Source organism: Microtus ochrogaster, chromosome 10 (assembly GCF_000317375.1).
Source record: "Microtus ochrogaster isolate Prairie Vole_2 chromosome 10, MicOch1.0, whole genome shotgun sequence".
Taxonomy (NCBI): Eukaryota; Metazoa; Chordata; class Mammalia; order Rodentia; family Cricetidae; genus Microtus; species Microtus ochrogaster.
The window spans coordinates 25,808,061-25,824,239 of NC_022016.1; the positions used below are offsets into that span (position 1 = coordinate 25,808,061).

At 43.1% G+C, this 16,179-nt stretch overlaps 1 protein-coding gene across 1 annotated transcript in view; it reads left to right on the top strand.

The window, feature by feature from the left end:
• The first annotated feature begins 6,518 nt into the window (after positions 1-6,518).
• Positions 6,519-16,179, top strand: part of Focad (focadhesin) — a 290,677-nt gene continuing 281,016 nt past the window's right edge. The window contains exon 1 of the mRNA XM_005352710.3: positions 6,519-6,580. The gene's annotated coding sequence lies outside the window, so the exon portion shown is untranslated. The remainder of the gene's footprint in view (positions 6,581-16,179) is intronic.

The following is a 16,179-nucleotide window of genomic DNA, read 5'->3' on the forward strand; positions in this document are numbered from 1 at the left end:
TCTCTGTGGCTTTGGAGCCTGTCCTGGAACTAGCTCTGTAGACCAGGCTGGTCTCGAACTCACAGAGATCCGCCTGCCTCTGCCTCCCTAGTGCTGGGATTAAAGGCGTGCGCCACCACCACCCGGCCAAACTGCACTATTTTATGAGCTACAATTATACTTCAGGATAATCTCCCTTGTATAGGACCATCTTCTGAGTCAAACTACCACTGTCTTCAGGAGTTCTGGGCCTCCTCTCAAAAGACCATCACACCTGGGCCTGTTGACTGTTTATCTCCCCTCATATAAGGAAGGGGCATGAAGGGTCATAAGACCCTCACCTGGGTAGCCAGCCATGCCTCCCAATCACTTGTGAGTTATTCTTTCCAAATTTTCTGTGCTTCTAGGGAAGGGGCTAGAGGATACACGTGGGGAAGAAAGATGGGACAGGGGTTCCATCTAGGAAGTCATCATCCCTGCTGGGTTCAGACCTTCCACTGTGGCTACTTTAAGGTTCCCTATGGCCCTGCCCATAACTGTCACTCATTGCTCTGTAAGTAAGCCTAATAAACTCATTGGTTCTCCTGGGTGAACTCTGGAATCATACATCCGTTTGTTGTTGGGACCTTAGTGGGAGGGGTAGATGTCCCTGTTCTAATCTCCAAAAGAAATAAAATTAGTATCTTGCATTAGTATCTATACTACTTATTCATGAGTATAGAAAGATATGAAATCTACCTGATGTCCACTGCTGAATGAACCATGCCAAGAACCATGTATATATTCAAGGTACGTATATAGTCCTCTTTGTTTTTGTTTTGCAGTGCTGTGGAGCAAATCTGGGATCTCATACCTCCTAGGCAAGTGCTCTACCACCCAGATACACCTCTAAGCCCACTTGGTGGTGTTGATTCCTTCAAACTTTTTTTTTTTGAGACAAAGTCAATACATCTTTGCCTCCCTGAACTGGAACTCACTCTGCAGACCAGGCTGACTTCGAATTCATAGCGTTTGCCTCCCATGAGATGGAATCGAAGGTATGTACCACTACATCTAACACTTATAAAATATTAAAAGCATTATATCAAAAAGGATAGCTAGGTGGTGGCTCGTGGCTCACACCTGTAATCGTAGCACTGTGGAGGCAGAGGCAGGAAGATCTCTGTGAATTCCAGGCTAGCCTGGTCTACGGAGTGAGTTCTAGGACAGCCAGCGCTACACAGAGAAACCCTGTCTTGGAAAAAAAAAAGAAAAAAAAACTAAGGTAAACTACTTTTATTTCATTTTCATGGTGATGTCTGGTGAAGTATAAATTTTAGAAAACAAGATAGTACTAATGTCAGTGGGGCTACCTGGTCCTGGGCTTTCAATCCTAAAATGGCAGTAGTTTGTTTTGTTTTGGGTACTTCTTCTTCTTTGGTCTCCTGGGCTAATAAAACTAACAGGGTGATATCTCATACCTGGTTTTAAGACTTTTGTTTTAAAAACCTGTGGCTTTAGGGATGGAGAGATGACTCAGTGCTGGGAATTGAAGCGCTATACTATTGAGGTAAATCCTATTTAAAAAACTGTGATTGACTGCAGTAAATAGATACACAGGGCTAATTCATACCTATGGCTTTACCTCACACTGTTCAACATACCAGGCATGTGAATAAAAGCATCCCAGATCAGCCATTCTCCAAACTGAGTGCAGACAGATGATAAACAGACCCAAAGGGAACTAGCAAACCCAGCCTGGATAGTAAGAACCTCCTTTGCAGCCTGCAGGATCCTGAGAATGGATACATGATTATGACTTTGTAAGTTCTGCTGCACAGCAAAAGCTGCCTGTTGCAGGTGATTGAGGTGACACCTTCTTTTTGTCTTTCTGTTGTGCCCCAGTGTAGGAGAGGGCCGCTTGTTCTTCCCAGCCGCCCAGCTAGCTTAGACCCTAAATAATCACATAGAAACTGTATTAATTAAAACACTGCCTGGCCCATTAGCTCTAACTTCTTATTGTCTAACTCTTACATATTAATTTAACCCATCTCCATTAATCTGTGTATCACCACGAGATCGTGGCCTACCAGCTGAGTTTTGGCATGTCTATTTCTGGTGGTGGATCCATGGTGTCACTCTCTGACTCTGCCTCCTTCCTCCCATCACTCAGCCTAGCTTTCCCTGCCTACCTAAGTTCTGCCTTGCTATAAGTCCAAAGCAGTTTATTTATTAATGGTAGTCACAGCACACAGAGGGGACTCCCGCATCACCCCAGCATGACCTGCGTGCTTTTCATCAGACCAGGCGAGGGGGGAAGAGGAGGAGTAATCAATCCCCTCTGTCCCTTCTTGTTGCATCATTAGAGTCTGCTGTGTTTCTTGATCAAATGTCTTCCTTCCTGATAGATAGTCTTACACACACTGCTTCTTCTTACTGTACTGCTTACGTGGAGGGGAGATTTGGGATTGCCCATGTTACTAAGTCTCCCTCGTGATCCTTCAAAACTCTACCTAGGGCCCTGTTATAGTCCCTTATTAAGCAGTTCCAATTTTCCTAATTTGATTATGCCATCTGTTTCTTGCTGGGACCCTGACTGAGAATAGGCCTTATCCAGAAGGTAACATCTTGGCTTAGATCTGAATGATCCAACGGAATGAGTCATGAAGAGAGCTGGGGGAAGTGCCAAGCTCCTGCAGGAGCAAGGAGGCAGGATGAATAGGGTCGAAAAACTGTGAGGGGTGGGGGCTGGGGTGTGGACAGAAAGGTCAAGGCGGTGATGTGTGTGCTGCGGACAGAGGTGCAAGGCCCAGGGCAGGTAAACCATATACGGTCTAATTGGCCTGTGCAAGGGCTTTGGCTTTTATTTTGAATGAAACAGGGACAATTGGAACCACATACAACTAATTAAATCTAATGAGTTTGCTTTCTGTTCCGTGCTGACAGAGGCTCTGGCTCTCTGTGACTCAGTGGTGGATTTCTCCTCCCAGTGCCAAGCCTGCTGATGAATGCGTGGGCGTGCTCAGTCAGCCCAGCATGCTTGGGTGCAAGTTCAAGGCTTTGTGTCTCCCTTGATGCTGTGGGCGACGTGACCTCTCTTTACAGTCAGGATTCAGACTACAGTGTCTCTTTTTTTGTTAGCATATTCTTTTAAGTTCTGCTAATGATTTGGGAGTGGACACATTTTTCTTACTCCCTTTCTTTCTTCTTCTCCTTTTTTTGTTGTTGTTAAGAGTCAATAGACCCTTCTATGCTGGCTTCAGAAGCTACTTATCTAAAGGGTCTTGTACAATGAAGAACTAACTGCCTAACTACTTTCGGGGGGAAGAATACAAGGCATTTAACAGAGAAATCCTGTCTGCTTACCTACCTCTTAGAGACGGTAGATATTGTCTTGACTTTTTAAAAAGCAGGGAGGGGCTGGGGAGATGGCACAGCAGGTAAAGGCACTTGGCACCAAGCCTGACGATCTGAGTTGAATCCCGGGGACCACGCAGTGGAGGGAAAGAACCGACTTTTACAAGTTGTTCTCCGACCTCCTCACTCACACAATGGCACATGCACGACACCTCCACCACAATAAATAAATGCGGCAAATATTTAAAAAGCAAGACATTTATTTGCAAATAGATGAGATGCATACAATATCATACACGTTTGAAACATATTTTATTATTGAATGGTTATTTCTAGTAAAGCTGGCATGAAATCTAGACCATCTTCCATGGGTTTCCTGAATAAATGTAAATTCCACTCTCTGCATCCTCCAACCCTATCACCTCCTTATCCCCAACCTGGGAGGAAGAGACAGGAGGATTGCAAATTTGAATCTACTCAAATGTGTTTGTGTGTGTTGGGCTGGCAGTGGGGAGGAGGGTGTGCTGGGGTGGGGGAAGCAGAGTCTTTGGAAAACAGTAGTTTTTGCAATGTAATACATTTATGGAAACTCAATGCATTTTCTAGCCCAATACATGGCTTATATATTTCAGTCCCAAGTTAATAAAAATTTTGTTTCTGACAATTTCTGGAACTCTTTCTTTCTGGTCTTGTCAATGTGCTGGCTGCTAAATTGAACTCCAGGATAAGCTGGTTCCACACAGTTCTGGATTGCAATTTCAATCTTGCAATTGCGAAATTGTTGAAAGTTGCAGGGATGTTTTATTTGCATTTTTTATAACTAAAGCTTGTCTGAAGGTCAGAGAGTATAGCAGCTGCCTTGGCAGTGTTACAGAACAGGCAGTGGCGACACACACTTTTAATACCAGTAGCCACACTAATTTGCCATAGGAACCAGGCTGTTGTGGTGTATACCTTTAATCCCAGCACTAGAGAGGAATATAAGACAGGAGAAGATAGCTCCCAGTCAATCTCATTCTGAGGATTCCTGGAGGCAGAGTCACCATTTCGGACTGAAGTACAGGTAAGAGTCAGTGGCTGGCTGTTTTGCTTTTCTGACCTTGAGGTTGTCAAACCCCTGAATATCTGATTCTGGGTTTCTGTTAATCATGCAACAGAAAGCTAACTTCCAGTGCCATAGTATTAAGAGCTGGGGCTATCGCTCAGTGGTGGAGCTATGCAAAGTCTTGGGTTATCCCCAGCGTGGTAGGGGATGGGGATGACAGAGAGGATGCACTGGGAGGTGATTGGATCATGATAACTCAATCCTCATGGACAGGATTAGTATCTTTATAAGAAAAATGTGGCCAGTACTAATGAAGCATGTCCTGAGCACGTGAGAGGCTGAGGCAAGAGAATTGTGAGTCAACGTCAACTCAGCTACATTGTGTTTTGTTTTATTTTTATTTTTTAATTGTTTAAAAAAAATTGAGCTATATAGTTTTCTCTGCTCTCCTCCCTGCCTCTCCCCTTCCCTTCTACCTTCTCCCATGGTCCCCATACTCCCAATTTACTCAGAAGATCTTGTCTTTTTCTACTTCCCATGTACATTAGATTCATGTATGTCTCTCTTAGGGTCCTCTTTGTTGTCTAGGTTCTCTGGGATTATGAATTGGATTATGAATTGTAGGCTGCTCTTTTTTTTTTTGCTTTATGTCTAAAAGCCACTTGTGAGTGAGTACATATTATATTTGTCTCTCTGGGTCTGGGTTACCTCACTCAAAATGATGTTTTCTAGAGCCATTCATTTGCCTGCAAATTTCAAGATTTTTTTCTGCTGTGTAGTACTCCATTGTGTAAATGTACCACATTTTCCTTATCCATTCTTCGGTTGAGGGGCATCTAGATTATTTCCAGGTTCTGGCTATTACAAATAATGCTGCTATGAACATAGTACATGCTAATCCCAGCATTCCTTTAATTTTTAGCAGAGGTAGGTAAATCTCTGTGAATTCAAGGACAGCCTGGTTTACATAGAGAGTTCTGGGACAGTCAGAGCTACAAAGTGAGACCCTGTCTGGAAACAACAACAGAAATATTGTAATAGAAGAAGACATTAAGAGGTCTAAAATTTGTACTTGTGCACTTGGAAAACTCATGGGAATACCATCAAACTAAGAAAATCAGAAAGGCAATTATAAACTTCACAGAATTTCCCCTAGGGTACAAGAGATTGAATACAGAAGCAGGTTCAAAATTAATTTAGATAAATTCTTACAGAATGAAAGCAGTATAAATTATTGGGAGATCTAGAGGTGGTCTGTGGAATATAATTATTTTGCTGAGGTGCCGTACAGAAACCAAGAATGACCTTGCAAATTTAACTTAGAACACTGCTTGCTAAGTTCCTATTGATAGAACTATTGAGCTAGAATTTCTAGAGATGGCACCCAGGCTTCTTTTAAAGCTTCGTAATGTTTCTAAAAGTGCGCTGGGTTTCAGAAACAGCTAGGTAATAGACTGCTACCCCCTTTTTAAATACTTTCCTTTTTTAGACAGCTTTTGTGTCTGCTGTGTTGTGCCAGGTATACCAGACTTCTGTGGGATCATCGCTTTCCACTTCGCTAAAGAAAATGCTTGGCTATATATAATACACGTTAGATATCAATAATACGCTTGGTAAAGTTCTTTAAAAACAGCATTTCCTAGATCAAATCAGCAGAAATTTCCGGGCCTTGACGACTAAGCAAGAAGGACCAGCACAGCATTGTGAAGCGAAGGCTCTGAGAAGTAGCTACAGGAAGCAAGCAGATTCTGCTTTAAAATTTCTGAACCCTTGGCACTATCAGTACAGTACTCTGTCCCCCACCCCGCCCTCTCCCTCCCGCTTTACAAAAATCTCCACTCCAAAGATCTAGAAGCTGCCCCGGGGCAGGCTGCCAACAGGACCCCCTGGCTCTGTGCTGTGGCTTCTTCAGACAGGATCTTTTGATCTCGCGCCCGACAGCATCAGCCGGGGCGCGAATTTCATTCTGCATCACTGCGGCTACCGAGCCTAGCTCAGGTTACCCGCGATCCGGCCCCCCCAACCCAGCGGCAGTGCCCCGTCTAAGAAGGGACGCGCAGGCGCACGAGTGGGGCGGACGCCCCAGTCGAGGAGGCGGGACTATCTTTTTGAATTCGGCTTTTTATTGGTTATCTTTATCAGGCTCCGCCCCTGGATGGCGGAGGCGGCGCGTGGGCCACGTCAGGCAGCCGTGCGGGCTGCGCCAGTGGCAGAAGTGAGGTAAGCCATGCGGCGTGGCTGGCCGTCCACCGGCAGCCACTGAGTGGGCAGCCGCCACATCAGGGCAGCCTGCAGTCGCTGCCACGGGAGCGAGGGAGGCCGAAGCCGGGGGACTTGGGCTGGGCTGCAGGCCGGCGGCGGAGCATGTGGCGGCAGGGCCGGGGCGGCGCGGGAGGCGGGCACGGCTCTTGACCTGCTGCCCGTTCTGCGTAGCCTTGAGCGGTTCCCAGGTCTCAGCGTCGGGGCCAGCTAGCTGTGTGTGTGTGTGTGTGGGGGGGGGGGCTTGGTGACCCAAGCGGCCGGCACGATTCGGATGGCTTACCTGCCCCAGGTTGCAGTGGTCCCTCTCCTTGACCCGGGCTCTAGTCCAGGGCAGCGTAAGGGATGCTGGTGCTCTCCTGCTTGGCCTGGGATAACTGCCCTCATTCCCTGGGACTCAGATGCAGGTTATGTCTGTCCTCTTGAATGCAAAGGCCATTGGGTGAGCAGAGTCTGATTTCTGCCTCAGGGCTCCGGCGTTGAAGGGTTTATACGGAGGCTTCCGAGCAGCTAAGTGGAGGTTTGCAGGCACCTGCCGTTTTGTAGCACTTACTCGGAGTTTGTTTCAGCCCTGGTGCCTTGACTCCTTGTTTGGAGGTTTTGGATTCAATGAAGTCATCTTCTCCATTATGCAGTCATTGACTCATTCATTGCAAACTTTTTAATCGAGTTCTTCGAACGACATTCCCTGTCTTTGCTTTCAGTTCATAGCCTGTGCCAGTGCGGGTGCCTGAGTTGGTAAGATTTGAGATGGATTTTTTTTTTTTCTTTTTCTCTTGCTGTTGATGTGGTTCTTTTTCAGGGTCTAGATTTAGATGTAAAAGATGGAACTCTCTGGGACCTCGTTCAAAGGTTCTTTCTACCTTCTAATAAACCTTAAAAGACACTGGCCCTGATAGGGTAAATCCTAGTAACTGTGCCGCTAAAGACCACAGACAGATGGGCTTCCTATCTGAAAAGTGAAGGGATATGATCACAAGTGTTCTGTAATTTTGGAATATTCAAGGAGAGATGGGCATACGGCAGATTCACTGAACCCTCTTAGCAATTGGGAGCCGACTAAATTAAAAACACATAACACATTTTATGATTATGTATTTTTTGCTTCATTGACAAGTGATTCTGTTCACACTTGACTAGCAAGCAAGTACGTGGTTACAATTTTGATTGACACCCAATTTCTGCAAACAAAACACCAACCATGACTCATCTAAATTTTGAAGTGTAACAATCATGAACTTTCCAGTTACATATAAAGGTACTCTATGGAGACAAGTAGATAAGAATGCAATTTTCAAAGCCTTTGATTTGCTTTGGTAATACATGATAGCCAAAACATCTGCCTTATTTATTTATCAGGTTAATCTTATCAATGGTTACCATTCCTTCCTTGTTAATATCTTGCTTAGTTTTTTAATTAAAATATTTAGACATTTATTGCTTCTTGTACACATTTTGTGGGTTTTAATTGCTTGGTAAATCTAATTGAGGCCTGATAACCCAAAAGTAAATAAATTGTTACTTCAAAGTAAATTCCTGTGGAGATGTAATGGTTTTTCATATGGTGATTAATGGCACTTACTAGTAGAGAAGTTTACCCTTTTTTAGTGTTGAATAATTTCTAAGATAATTATTTTGATATTTAGAGCTTCATGATACCTTTTGGCATTGTTCATAAACCGTTAGTTGAATTAATATTAGGGGTATAAAATCTATTGCAGTCACTACTAGGTGTAAGTATAGTATATAGAGCTCTTTCATATGATAAAATAGCTTTAGAAGTATACATTAAATCTGTGATTCATAAATAGCAGTAACCTGGGTAGAGCTTATGTATACCATTTCCACCATGGGAAATAAGAATTGCTAAACTACTAGGGCAAGTGATGTTTGTCAGCTTCCCCTATTTAAATGATTAACACAGACTTTTTCAACAGTCTTAATCTCATTCATTTTCAACACTAGATTAAAATATTTTAATGTATGGTCTTTCAATTTTTTAATCTGTATCAAGTCACATTCAAAGTAATACAATGGCATTTGTTATTTTTTTCATTTTGCTAATTTTTTTCTTTTATTCAGTCTGAGTATGCACTGTTTGTTTTATTATTTGTATAGATGAGGATGACCTTGAGCTTCTGATTGTCCTGCCTCAACCTACACAGGGCTGAAATTAAGGCCAATGCCATCCTTTCTGGTGTATCGCTTGCTGGGGATCGAAATCAATACCAAAAGTACCTTTTAAATAGGTTTTTATTATAGTTGTTATTAATTTTATATTATTATCAATTATTGTTTTTGTGTGTTTACATAAGTCCAGGTCCTTGTGAAAGCCAGAGGCATCAGATCCTTTGAATCTGTAGTTATAGGCAGTTGTGAGCCACCTGATGTGAGTGCTGGGAGCCAAACTTGGATACTCAGTCTTCTAGCAATATGTACTCTTTTTTCCTCCATTTATTTATTTATTTAAAATTTCTACCTTCTCCCATTCTCCCATTTCCCTCCCAATCCCCCCTCCCCCTCGCTCTCCAGACAGAAGTCAGGGTGCCCTGCCTTGTGGAAAGTCCAAGACTCCCCCTCCATCCAGGTCTAGGAAATGTGCATCCAAACAGACTAGGCTCCCAAAAACCCAGTATATGCAGTACAATCAAAATCCAGTGTCATTATCATTGGCTTCTCAGTCTGTCCTCATTGTCATCAGAGAGTCTGGTTTGATCACATGCTCGTTCAGACCCTGTCTCTCTAGGCATTTGAGTAGTTTGATCATTTAGAGCCCTTAACTTATGAAGAGGTTAAAAGCCCCAAAATTTTATTGTAAGTTGAAAATATTGTATATCAAAAATGCATGAGGAATGAACATGATGTGTAATTGTGTGGCCAAGACAGGCGGCTAGCCTGTAGAGTTTGAGGCTAGCCTGGTCTACAAAGTGAACTCCAGGCCAGCTAGTGCTACACAGTGAGAATCTGTCTGGCTCAGTGGATAAAGTGCTTGCTATGAGAACTGGAGTTTGGATTCCCTAACACCCATGTAGATTGTAAATAAATGAGTGCCTGAAATCACAACATGAAACAGCTGAGTCAGAAGATCCCTGGTGCAAGCTTTTTCTCTAAACTGGCTGGAACTGACCAGCCGTGGGTTCAGTGAGAAACACTGCCACGGTAAATAAAATGGAGGCTGATTGTGGAAACCACTTGGTGCTAATTTCGAGTCTCCACACAAATGCGCATATGCCCATGTCCACATATGTACCTACACACATACCAATACTCAAGCATACATTTATAGAACACACATATGTGCCAAAAACAAAAGTAAGAGTAAAAGTGCATGAAGAAAATTTCTTGAGTGTTGGGGAGGGGCTCTATTGGCAGAGTGCACGTTGCAGTCTGGAGGACGTCAGTTTGAAGTCCTCTGAAACCTGTGTTTAAAAATAAATCTGGGTGTGGGGGCTTGCGGTCATAATCCTAGTGAAGGGAAGCTGAAGACAAGTGGATTCCTGAATCTTGGTGGCCAGTCTGCCTAGCCTGCTTGACCAGTGCCAGGCCTCTGAAAACCCTGACAGCTGAGGTTCTCTTTGGCTTCTACCACCACATGTACATGGGCACACTGCATGCACACCCACACACCTGCACATAATCTATTTAGTATACCTAGTTTGCCGATCATTGTGGCCTGTTTACCCTTGTGATCCAGTGGCTGACTGGAAGCTGCTGATTGCTGCCGCCTTCCAAAATGCCCAGCAACATGCTCCATGTGTTGCTGGCTGAGAAAAAGATCATAATCAAATTCCGAGATGCAGTTTCTACTGAGTGTGTATTGCTTTCACACCATTGTAAAGCTGAACAGAAACGTCAGTCAGATCATTTTAAGTCAAGGACTGTATTAAGATTGTCTCACCTTAACTGGGCGGTGGTGGTACACACCTTTAACCCCAACACTCAGGAGGTAGAGGCAGGTGGATCTCTGAGCTTGAGGCCAGCTTGGTCTACAAAACTAGTTCCAGGACAGTCAAAGTTACACAAAGAAACCCTGTTCCCCCTTCTTACCCCCCCTCCCCAAAGATTGTCCCATCTTTGACTTTAAAGTTTGACAGTTGGCTCTGGGAGCTGGGATGTCTACCTGTAGCAAAGCCCTGGGTACTCAGGAGAGTGAGGCAAAATGATCGCTTGAGCCCGGGATTTTGGTGCGACACCACACAGCGTAGTGAGATCCCACCCTCTCTTATAGAAATAAAGAAGAAAGGCTGCACAATTCCTTGTTGTTTTTGGTGGGAAAACGTTTATTTAGAACAAAGTAAGGTGAGTTATTTATTTATTGATTTACTTCTTAAAGATATAGCCTCACTATATGTATCATATATCTCACTATGTATATCAGACTGGCCTCAAACTCACAGAGAACCATCTACCACTTCTGAATGCTGGGATTAAATATTCTTTTAAATGATTTATCTTTTCATTTTCCTGGAGACTAATAAATCGTTCCATCCAAGCAAGTAGACTGAATATTTTAGTTCTTTTTAGTGTCCCACAGTATGACTTCCAGCCTCTATTTAGTCAGAAGAATGGTTCCTTGCTAATTTGGTGGATGAACATGTTGAATAAATGTTATAATTGTGTGTGTTATAACTGTAGTTTTATACTGTTTTCTTTCTTGAATCCCAGCACTTGGGAAGCAGGGGCGGGCAGGTATTTGTGAGTTCAAGGTCAGCCTGGATAGTTAGTTTCAAGAAAAGAAAAGCCTTTTTCTTTGGCCCACTTGCTATCAAGATTTACTGTCAATTTTACTGTTTAGCAGTCATTGAGTATGCTGGTTACTAAACTAAAGCTTCGGTTTCTAGTATATGCTGTTAGGACTCAATTAATTAGTGAGTGGGGATAGAGGATGGGTTTTATATTTTGAGTTTTGAAGCATTTAAATAAATGGAACTTTTTTCTTGTATGGCTGTGCATGTGCATTTGTGTGTGAGTACAGATGAGTGTGCTATGGAGCAATGCGAGTTACATGACATGGGTGCCGTGAGCCTAACCCAGGTACTCTGAAAGAACTCCCTGTACTTTTAACCACAGAGCCATCTCTTCAACCTAGAGTAGAGACTTTTAAAAAAGGATTTTTAAAAGCCTTTGTTTTTATTGTATATTTATGGGTATTTTGCCTGTATGTATGACTTTGCACTATTGTGTATGCAGTGCCCAAGGAGGTGAGAAAAAAGCATTGGATTCCCTGGAACTGGAGTTACAGTTGTAAGCCAGCATGTAGGAACTGGGAATTAAACCTAGGTCTTCTGGAAGAGCAACTAGACCTCTTAACTACTGAGGCATCTCTCCATCTCTGCATTAAAGGCTTTTAAACATGAAATATTTAGTTTACAGTTGATTTTTGAGATACAGCCTCACTATAAGGAGGCATGTATATCAGAATTTAAGCCTTTAGGGTCCTGATGGGATGTAGGGCTCAGGCTGATATGGAACAAGAATGGTGTTGGGTGCATCACCTACCTGAACACTGATACAGGTGATAACTAACGGGGGAGGAGAGGTAGGGAAGAGGTAGGCTTGTGATCTTGGTTTTTGAAGTTTTTGAGTGCCTGTTAGTAGGAACAGGGGTGTTAGCTCCACTTACGATGTGAATCTTGAAGTTCAGAAAGTTGATTCATCTCTGATGTGGGCCACCAAGGATGGGAAGCTATTTTCACCAGGTTGTAGAAATAGGGGAACATCTTATAAACAGCCAAGGATGTAAGAACGTTTATTGATCAGTATTGGAGTCCAAAAGGTTGGGAGAGAGGAAAGAGTGTTTAGTGGGCGGAAGGCATCTTTAAAGTGTTGTGGCAGGCTGGCTCAGTCTGTAAAATACCTGCTTCACAAGCATGAAGACCTGAATTGAGATCTCCAGGACCCACATAAAAGCTGGTGTGATCATGTACCAAGTTGGTAAGCCCTGGGGTGAGGATGGTGAAGGATGACATCCAGCGTGGACCTCTGGCCTTCACATATGTGCACACGCATGCACACACACCTGTATACACACGTGCACACAGTCACATGAACAGTTCCATATCCTCCACCATGCACACATGTGAAAACACACATGTATCCACATTGGGTGACTTACAGCTGTCTGGAACTCACGTTGCACTGGGTCTGATTCTCTTTTCTGATCTCTAGGCACCTACACTCTTTTTGGTTTTTCGAGACAAGGTTTTTCTGTAGCTTTGGAGCCTGTCCTGGAACTAGCTCTTGTAGACCAGGCTACACAGAGATCCGCCTGCCTCTGCCTCCCGAGTGCTGGGATTAAAGGTGTGTTTCCGGCGGCACCTACACTCTTGTGGTGCATATAAGTCCATGTAAATACACACACACACACACACACACACACACACACACACACTCGCGAAATAATAGTTTATCCCAGTAGTCTTCAGATTTAATGTATAGAGGTGGAGAATTAGTTTACTTTTGAAATGAGTTGAGTAGCAGTCACTTTGAAAAGGGATATTGATGTGGAATGCCCTTCTGTATGTTGTGACTATGTTTTATTACCATTGATTAATAAAGAAGCTGCTTTAGCCTATGGCAGGGCAGAATATAGCTAGGCGGAAAATACAAACAGATACAGGGAGAAAGAAGGTGGAGTCAGGGAGATGCCAGCAGCCACTGGAGAAGCAAGATGTGAAGTAATATAAAATAATAGAAATGGGTTGATATAAGTTATAAGAGCTAGTTAAGCTGGGCAGTGGTGGCACACACCTTTAATCCCAGCACTCGGGAGGCAGTGACAAGCAGATCTATGTGAGTTTGAGACCATCCTGGTTTATAGAGCGAGTTCTAGGATAGGCTTCAAACCTACAGAGAAACCATGTCTTGAAAAACAAAAACAAAACCCAATAAAACAAAACCAAAGAGCTAGTTGATAAGAAGCCAAACAGTTTGTAATTAATGTTAAGCCTCAGAGTGGTTATTTGGGAACTGGCAGGTGGGAGAGAAACCCCCAGTTACAGGGTGTATATCAAGAATGAATGACATTTAAGACCGTGGCTTGGCCTCCTCTCTCCTTCTTCCTCCTCCCTTTCCCTTCCCTTCCCAGGACCTCTCCAATGTTAGACAAGCACTCTACGACTGAACTGTGCTCTCAGCCAACCATAGCTTTCACCTTTCTTGTGTTTTGAGACAAAGTGTTGCATATACCCTAGACTGGCCTTGAACTCTTGGCAATCCTCCTTAGTTTTTCAGGTGCTATGATTATATGTCATGGCTGGTTATCTTTCTAGTTAATGTTGTTTGCCTTTCTGCCTATAATAATGTCAGTATAACAGCCAGAGTAATTTTTTTTTTTAAATGTGAGTTGTATTTCTTCTTTTTTTTTTGCCTAAATTCCTATAATGGCTTTTTTGAGACTTGGGCTCAATGTCATTCCTTGAGCCTTGGGCTCAATATCATCTCTGTTTGTGAGCCTTTTCTTGCCTGTCTCCCATAAAACCGGAACCCTTTCTTTCTTTCTTTTCTTTTTTTTTTGCCACCCCCTAAAAAGGACAGAGTCGGTCTTTCTAGTTACCTAAAAGGTTTGCTATGATCTGACCCATTTTTGGCCACTTTACTGCACTTCCACCTCAGTCAGTTATTTTCAGATGAGCTTGTTCCTCATTCACACGAGACATGTTCTCACATGGGTTTTTGTCTTGCTTTTTCCCCACTGCCTGGAGTTCTCTTTTAAGACTGTGGCCTGCTCTGCTTCATTACCTCCTTGAGCCTTGGGCTCAATGTCATCTCTGTTCGTGAGCCTTTTCTTGCCTGTCTCCCATAAAACCGGAACCCTTTCTTAGTGTCACTTCTTTTCCTGTCCTTGGCTGCATTTTCACAGTGCTGTGACGTACTGTTTTGCTGCTGCTTGCTTTCTCTCCTAAGATCGTAATCTAGCAGGGTGGGAGCCTCTGTCTCACATGCTTCCTACAGTGCCTGCTGCACAGGTTTCTCTTCCGTGTCTTATGGAAAAGCCCTAGAACTAATTGTGAGCTGTCATGTGAGGATAATTTTTGTCTTCCTGTTCCAGATACCTTAGTGATCCACTTCTTAATTTTGATTTTGTTTTTTAAGGTCTGCTGGCTGAAAGGTGGCTCAGTGTTATAAGTGTTTACTGTTCTCTCGAGGAACTAAATTCAGTTCCCAGCAGCTTACAGCCACCTGTATCTACAGCTCTAGGAGGACCTGACATTTCTGGCCTACATCAAGGCTCTTTATCTTTTGCAAGAAAAAACTATCATGGTTTTCTTTAAGTGCATTGGGTGATTGCCGTTGGCACAGAGCAGAAATATCGCTTTGTGGTTTATGTCAGTTATGTTTACGGCAAAGCTGATGGGTAGAGTTGTAGCTTAGTTGGAGAATGCTTGCCCAGAATGTACAAGGCTGTGGTGGTTTGATTCTGTAGCACTGCAAAAGACAAACCAAGTCAAAACAAAAGCCAAGCTGATAGGTGGGCCTGTGACTCAGTTGATAGAGTTCTTGCCTGTCCTGGCATGTGTGAAACTCTGGGTTATATCCCCAGTGTGACATCATGAGGGTGGAGTGTCCCAGTACTCAGGAAGCAGAGGCAGAAAGATTAGAAGGTCAAGGCTATTCTAGGCTATTTGGGAGATCCTGGCTAGCCTGAGCTGCCCAAGACACCATCTTAGCCAACCTACCCACCAGCCAGTCAATACAACAACAGTAACACTGAAATAAAACTGAGTGGCTGATATGGAAGGGCTGCAGTATAAGGTAGACAAAGTTAAAATCTTTTTTAAATTTTTGAAATTTCTTCCCCTCCAAATTATCAACTGAGCATATCCGATGAGAGATGTTTTGCTATTCAAAATAAAAGTATTTTAAATTTTAATATATGGCATAATCATCTTATAAAATCAGTTTGAACCATGAAATTATGATAATGAGCATAACATTTAAAGTGAATGATTCTAAATAAAATTTATAATCTCTTAATTGCCTCATTTTCTTTTGTTCATGCCATTAACAAAATCTTCTTTCACACAGAGGAGTGATACATGATTATATATTTTTAAAAAAAATGAATATTGAAATCTTAACTCTTAGTTACTTATTTTGCCCATTTTAGTCTTTCAAATTCCATGTTTATTTATTTTGTTTTGTGCGTGTGAGTGCATGTGTCTGTATGGAGTGCACATGCTTATCATAGTGTGAATGTAGCTATCGGAGGACAGCTTGTGGGAGCGGCTATCCTTCCACTTTGTGGGTTCTTTGGGTTAGATTCATGTTGTCAGGATTGGTAGTGAGCGCCTCTGCCTGCTGAGCCATCCTTGTGTCCATTTTCTTTCTTTTGCTTTTCCCCCACTTTTTTGAAGTAGAGTTTCACTATATAGCTCCAGCTCTTTGGAACTTGCTATGTAGACCAGGCAGGCCTTGAACTCATGGAGATCTACTTATCTCTGTTTCCCAAGTGCTGAGATTAAAGGTGTGCGCCATCGTGCCAGGCCCATCTCCCTCCCTCCCTCCTTCCCTCCTTCCCTCCTTCCCTCCTTCCCTCCTTCCCTCCCTCCCTCCCTCCC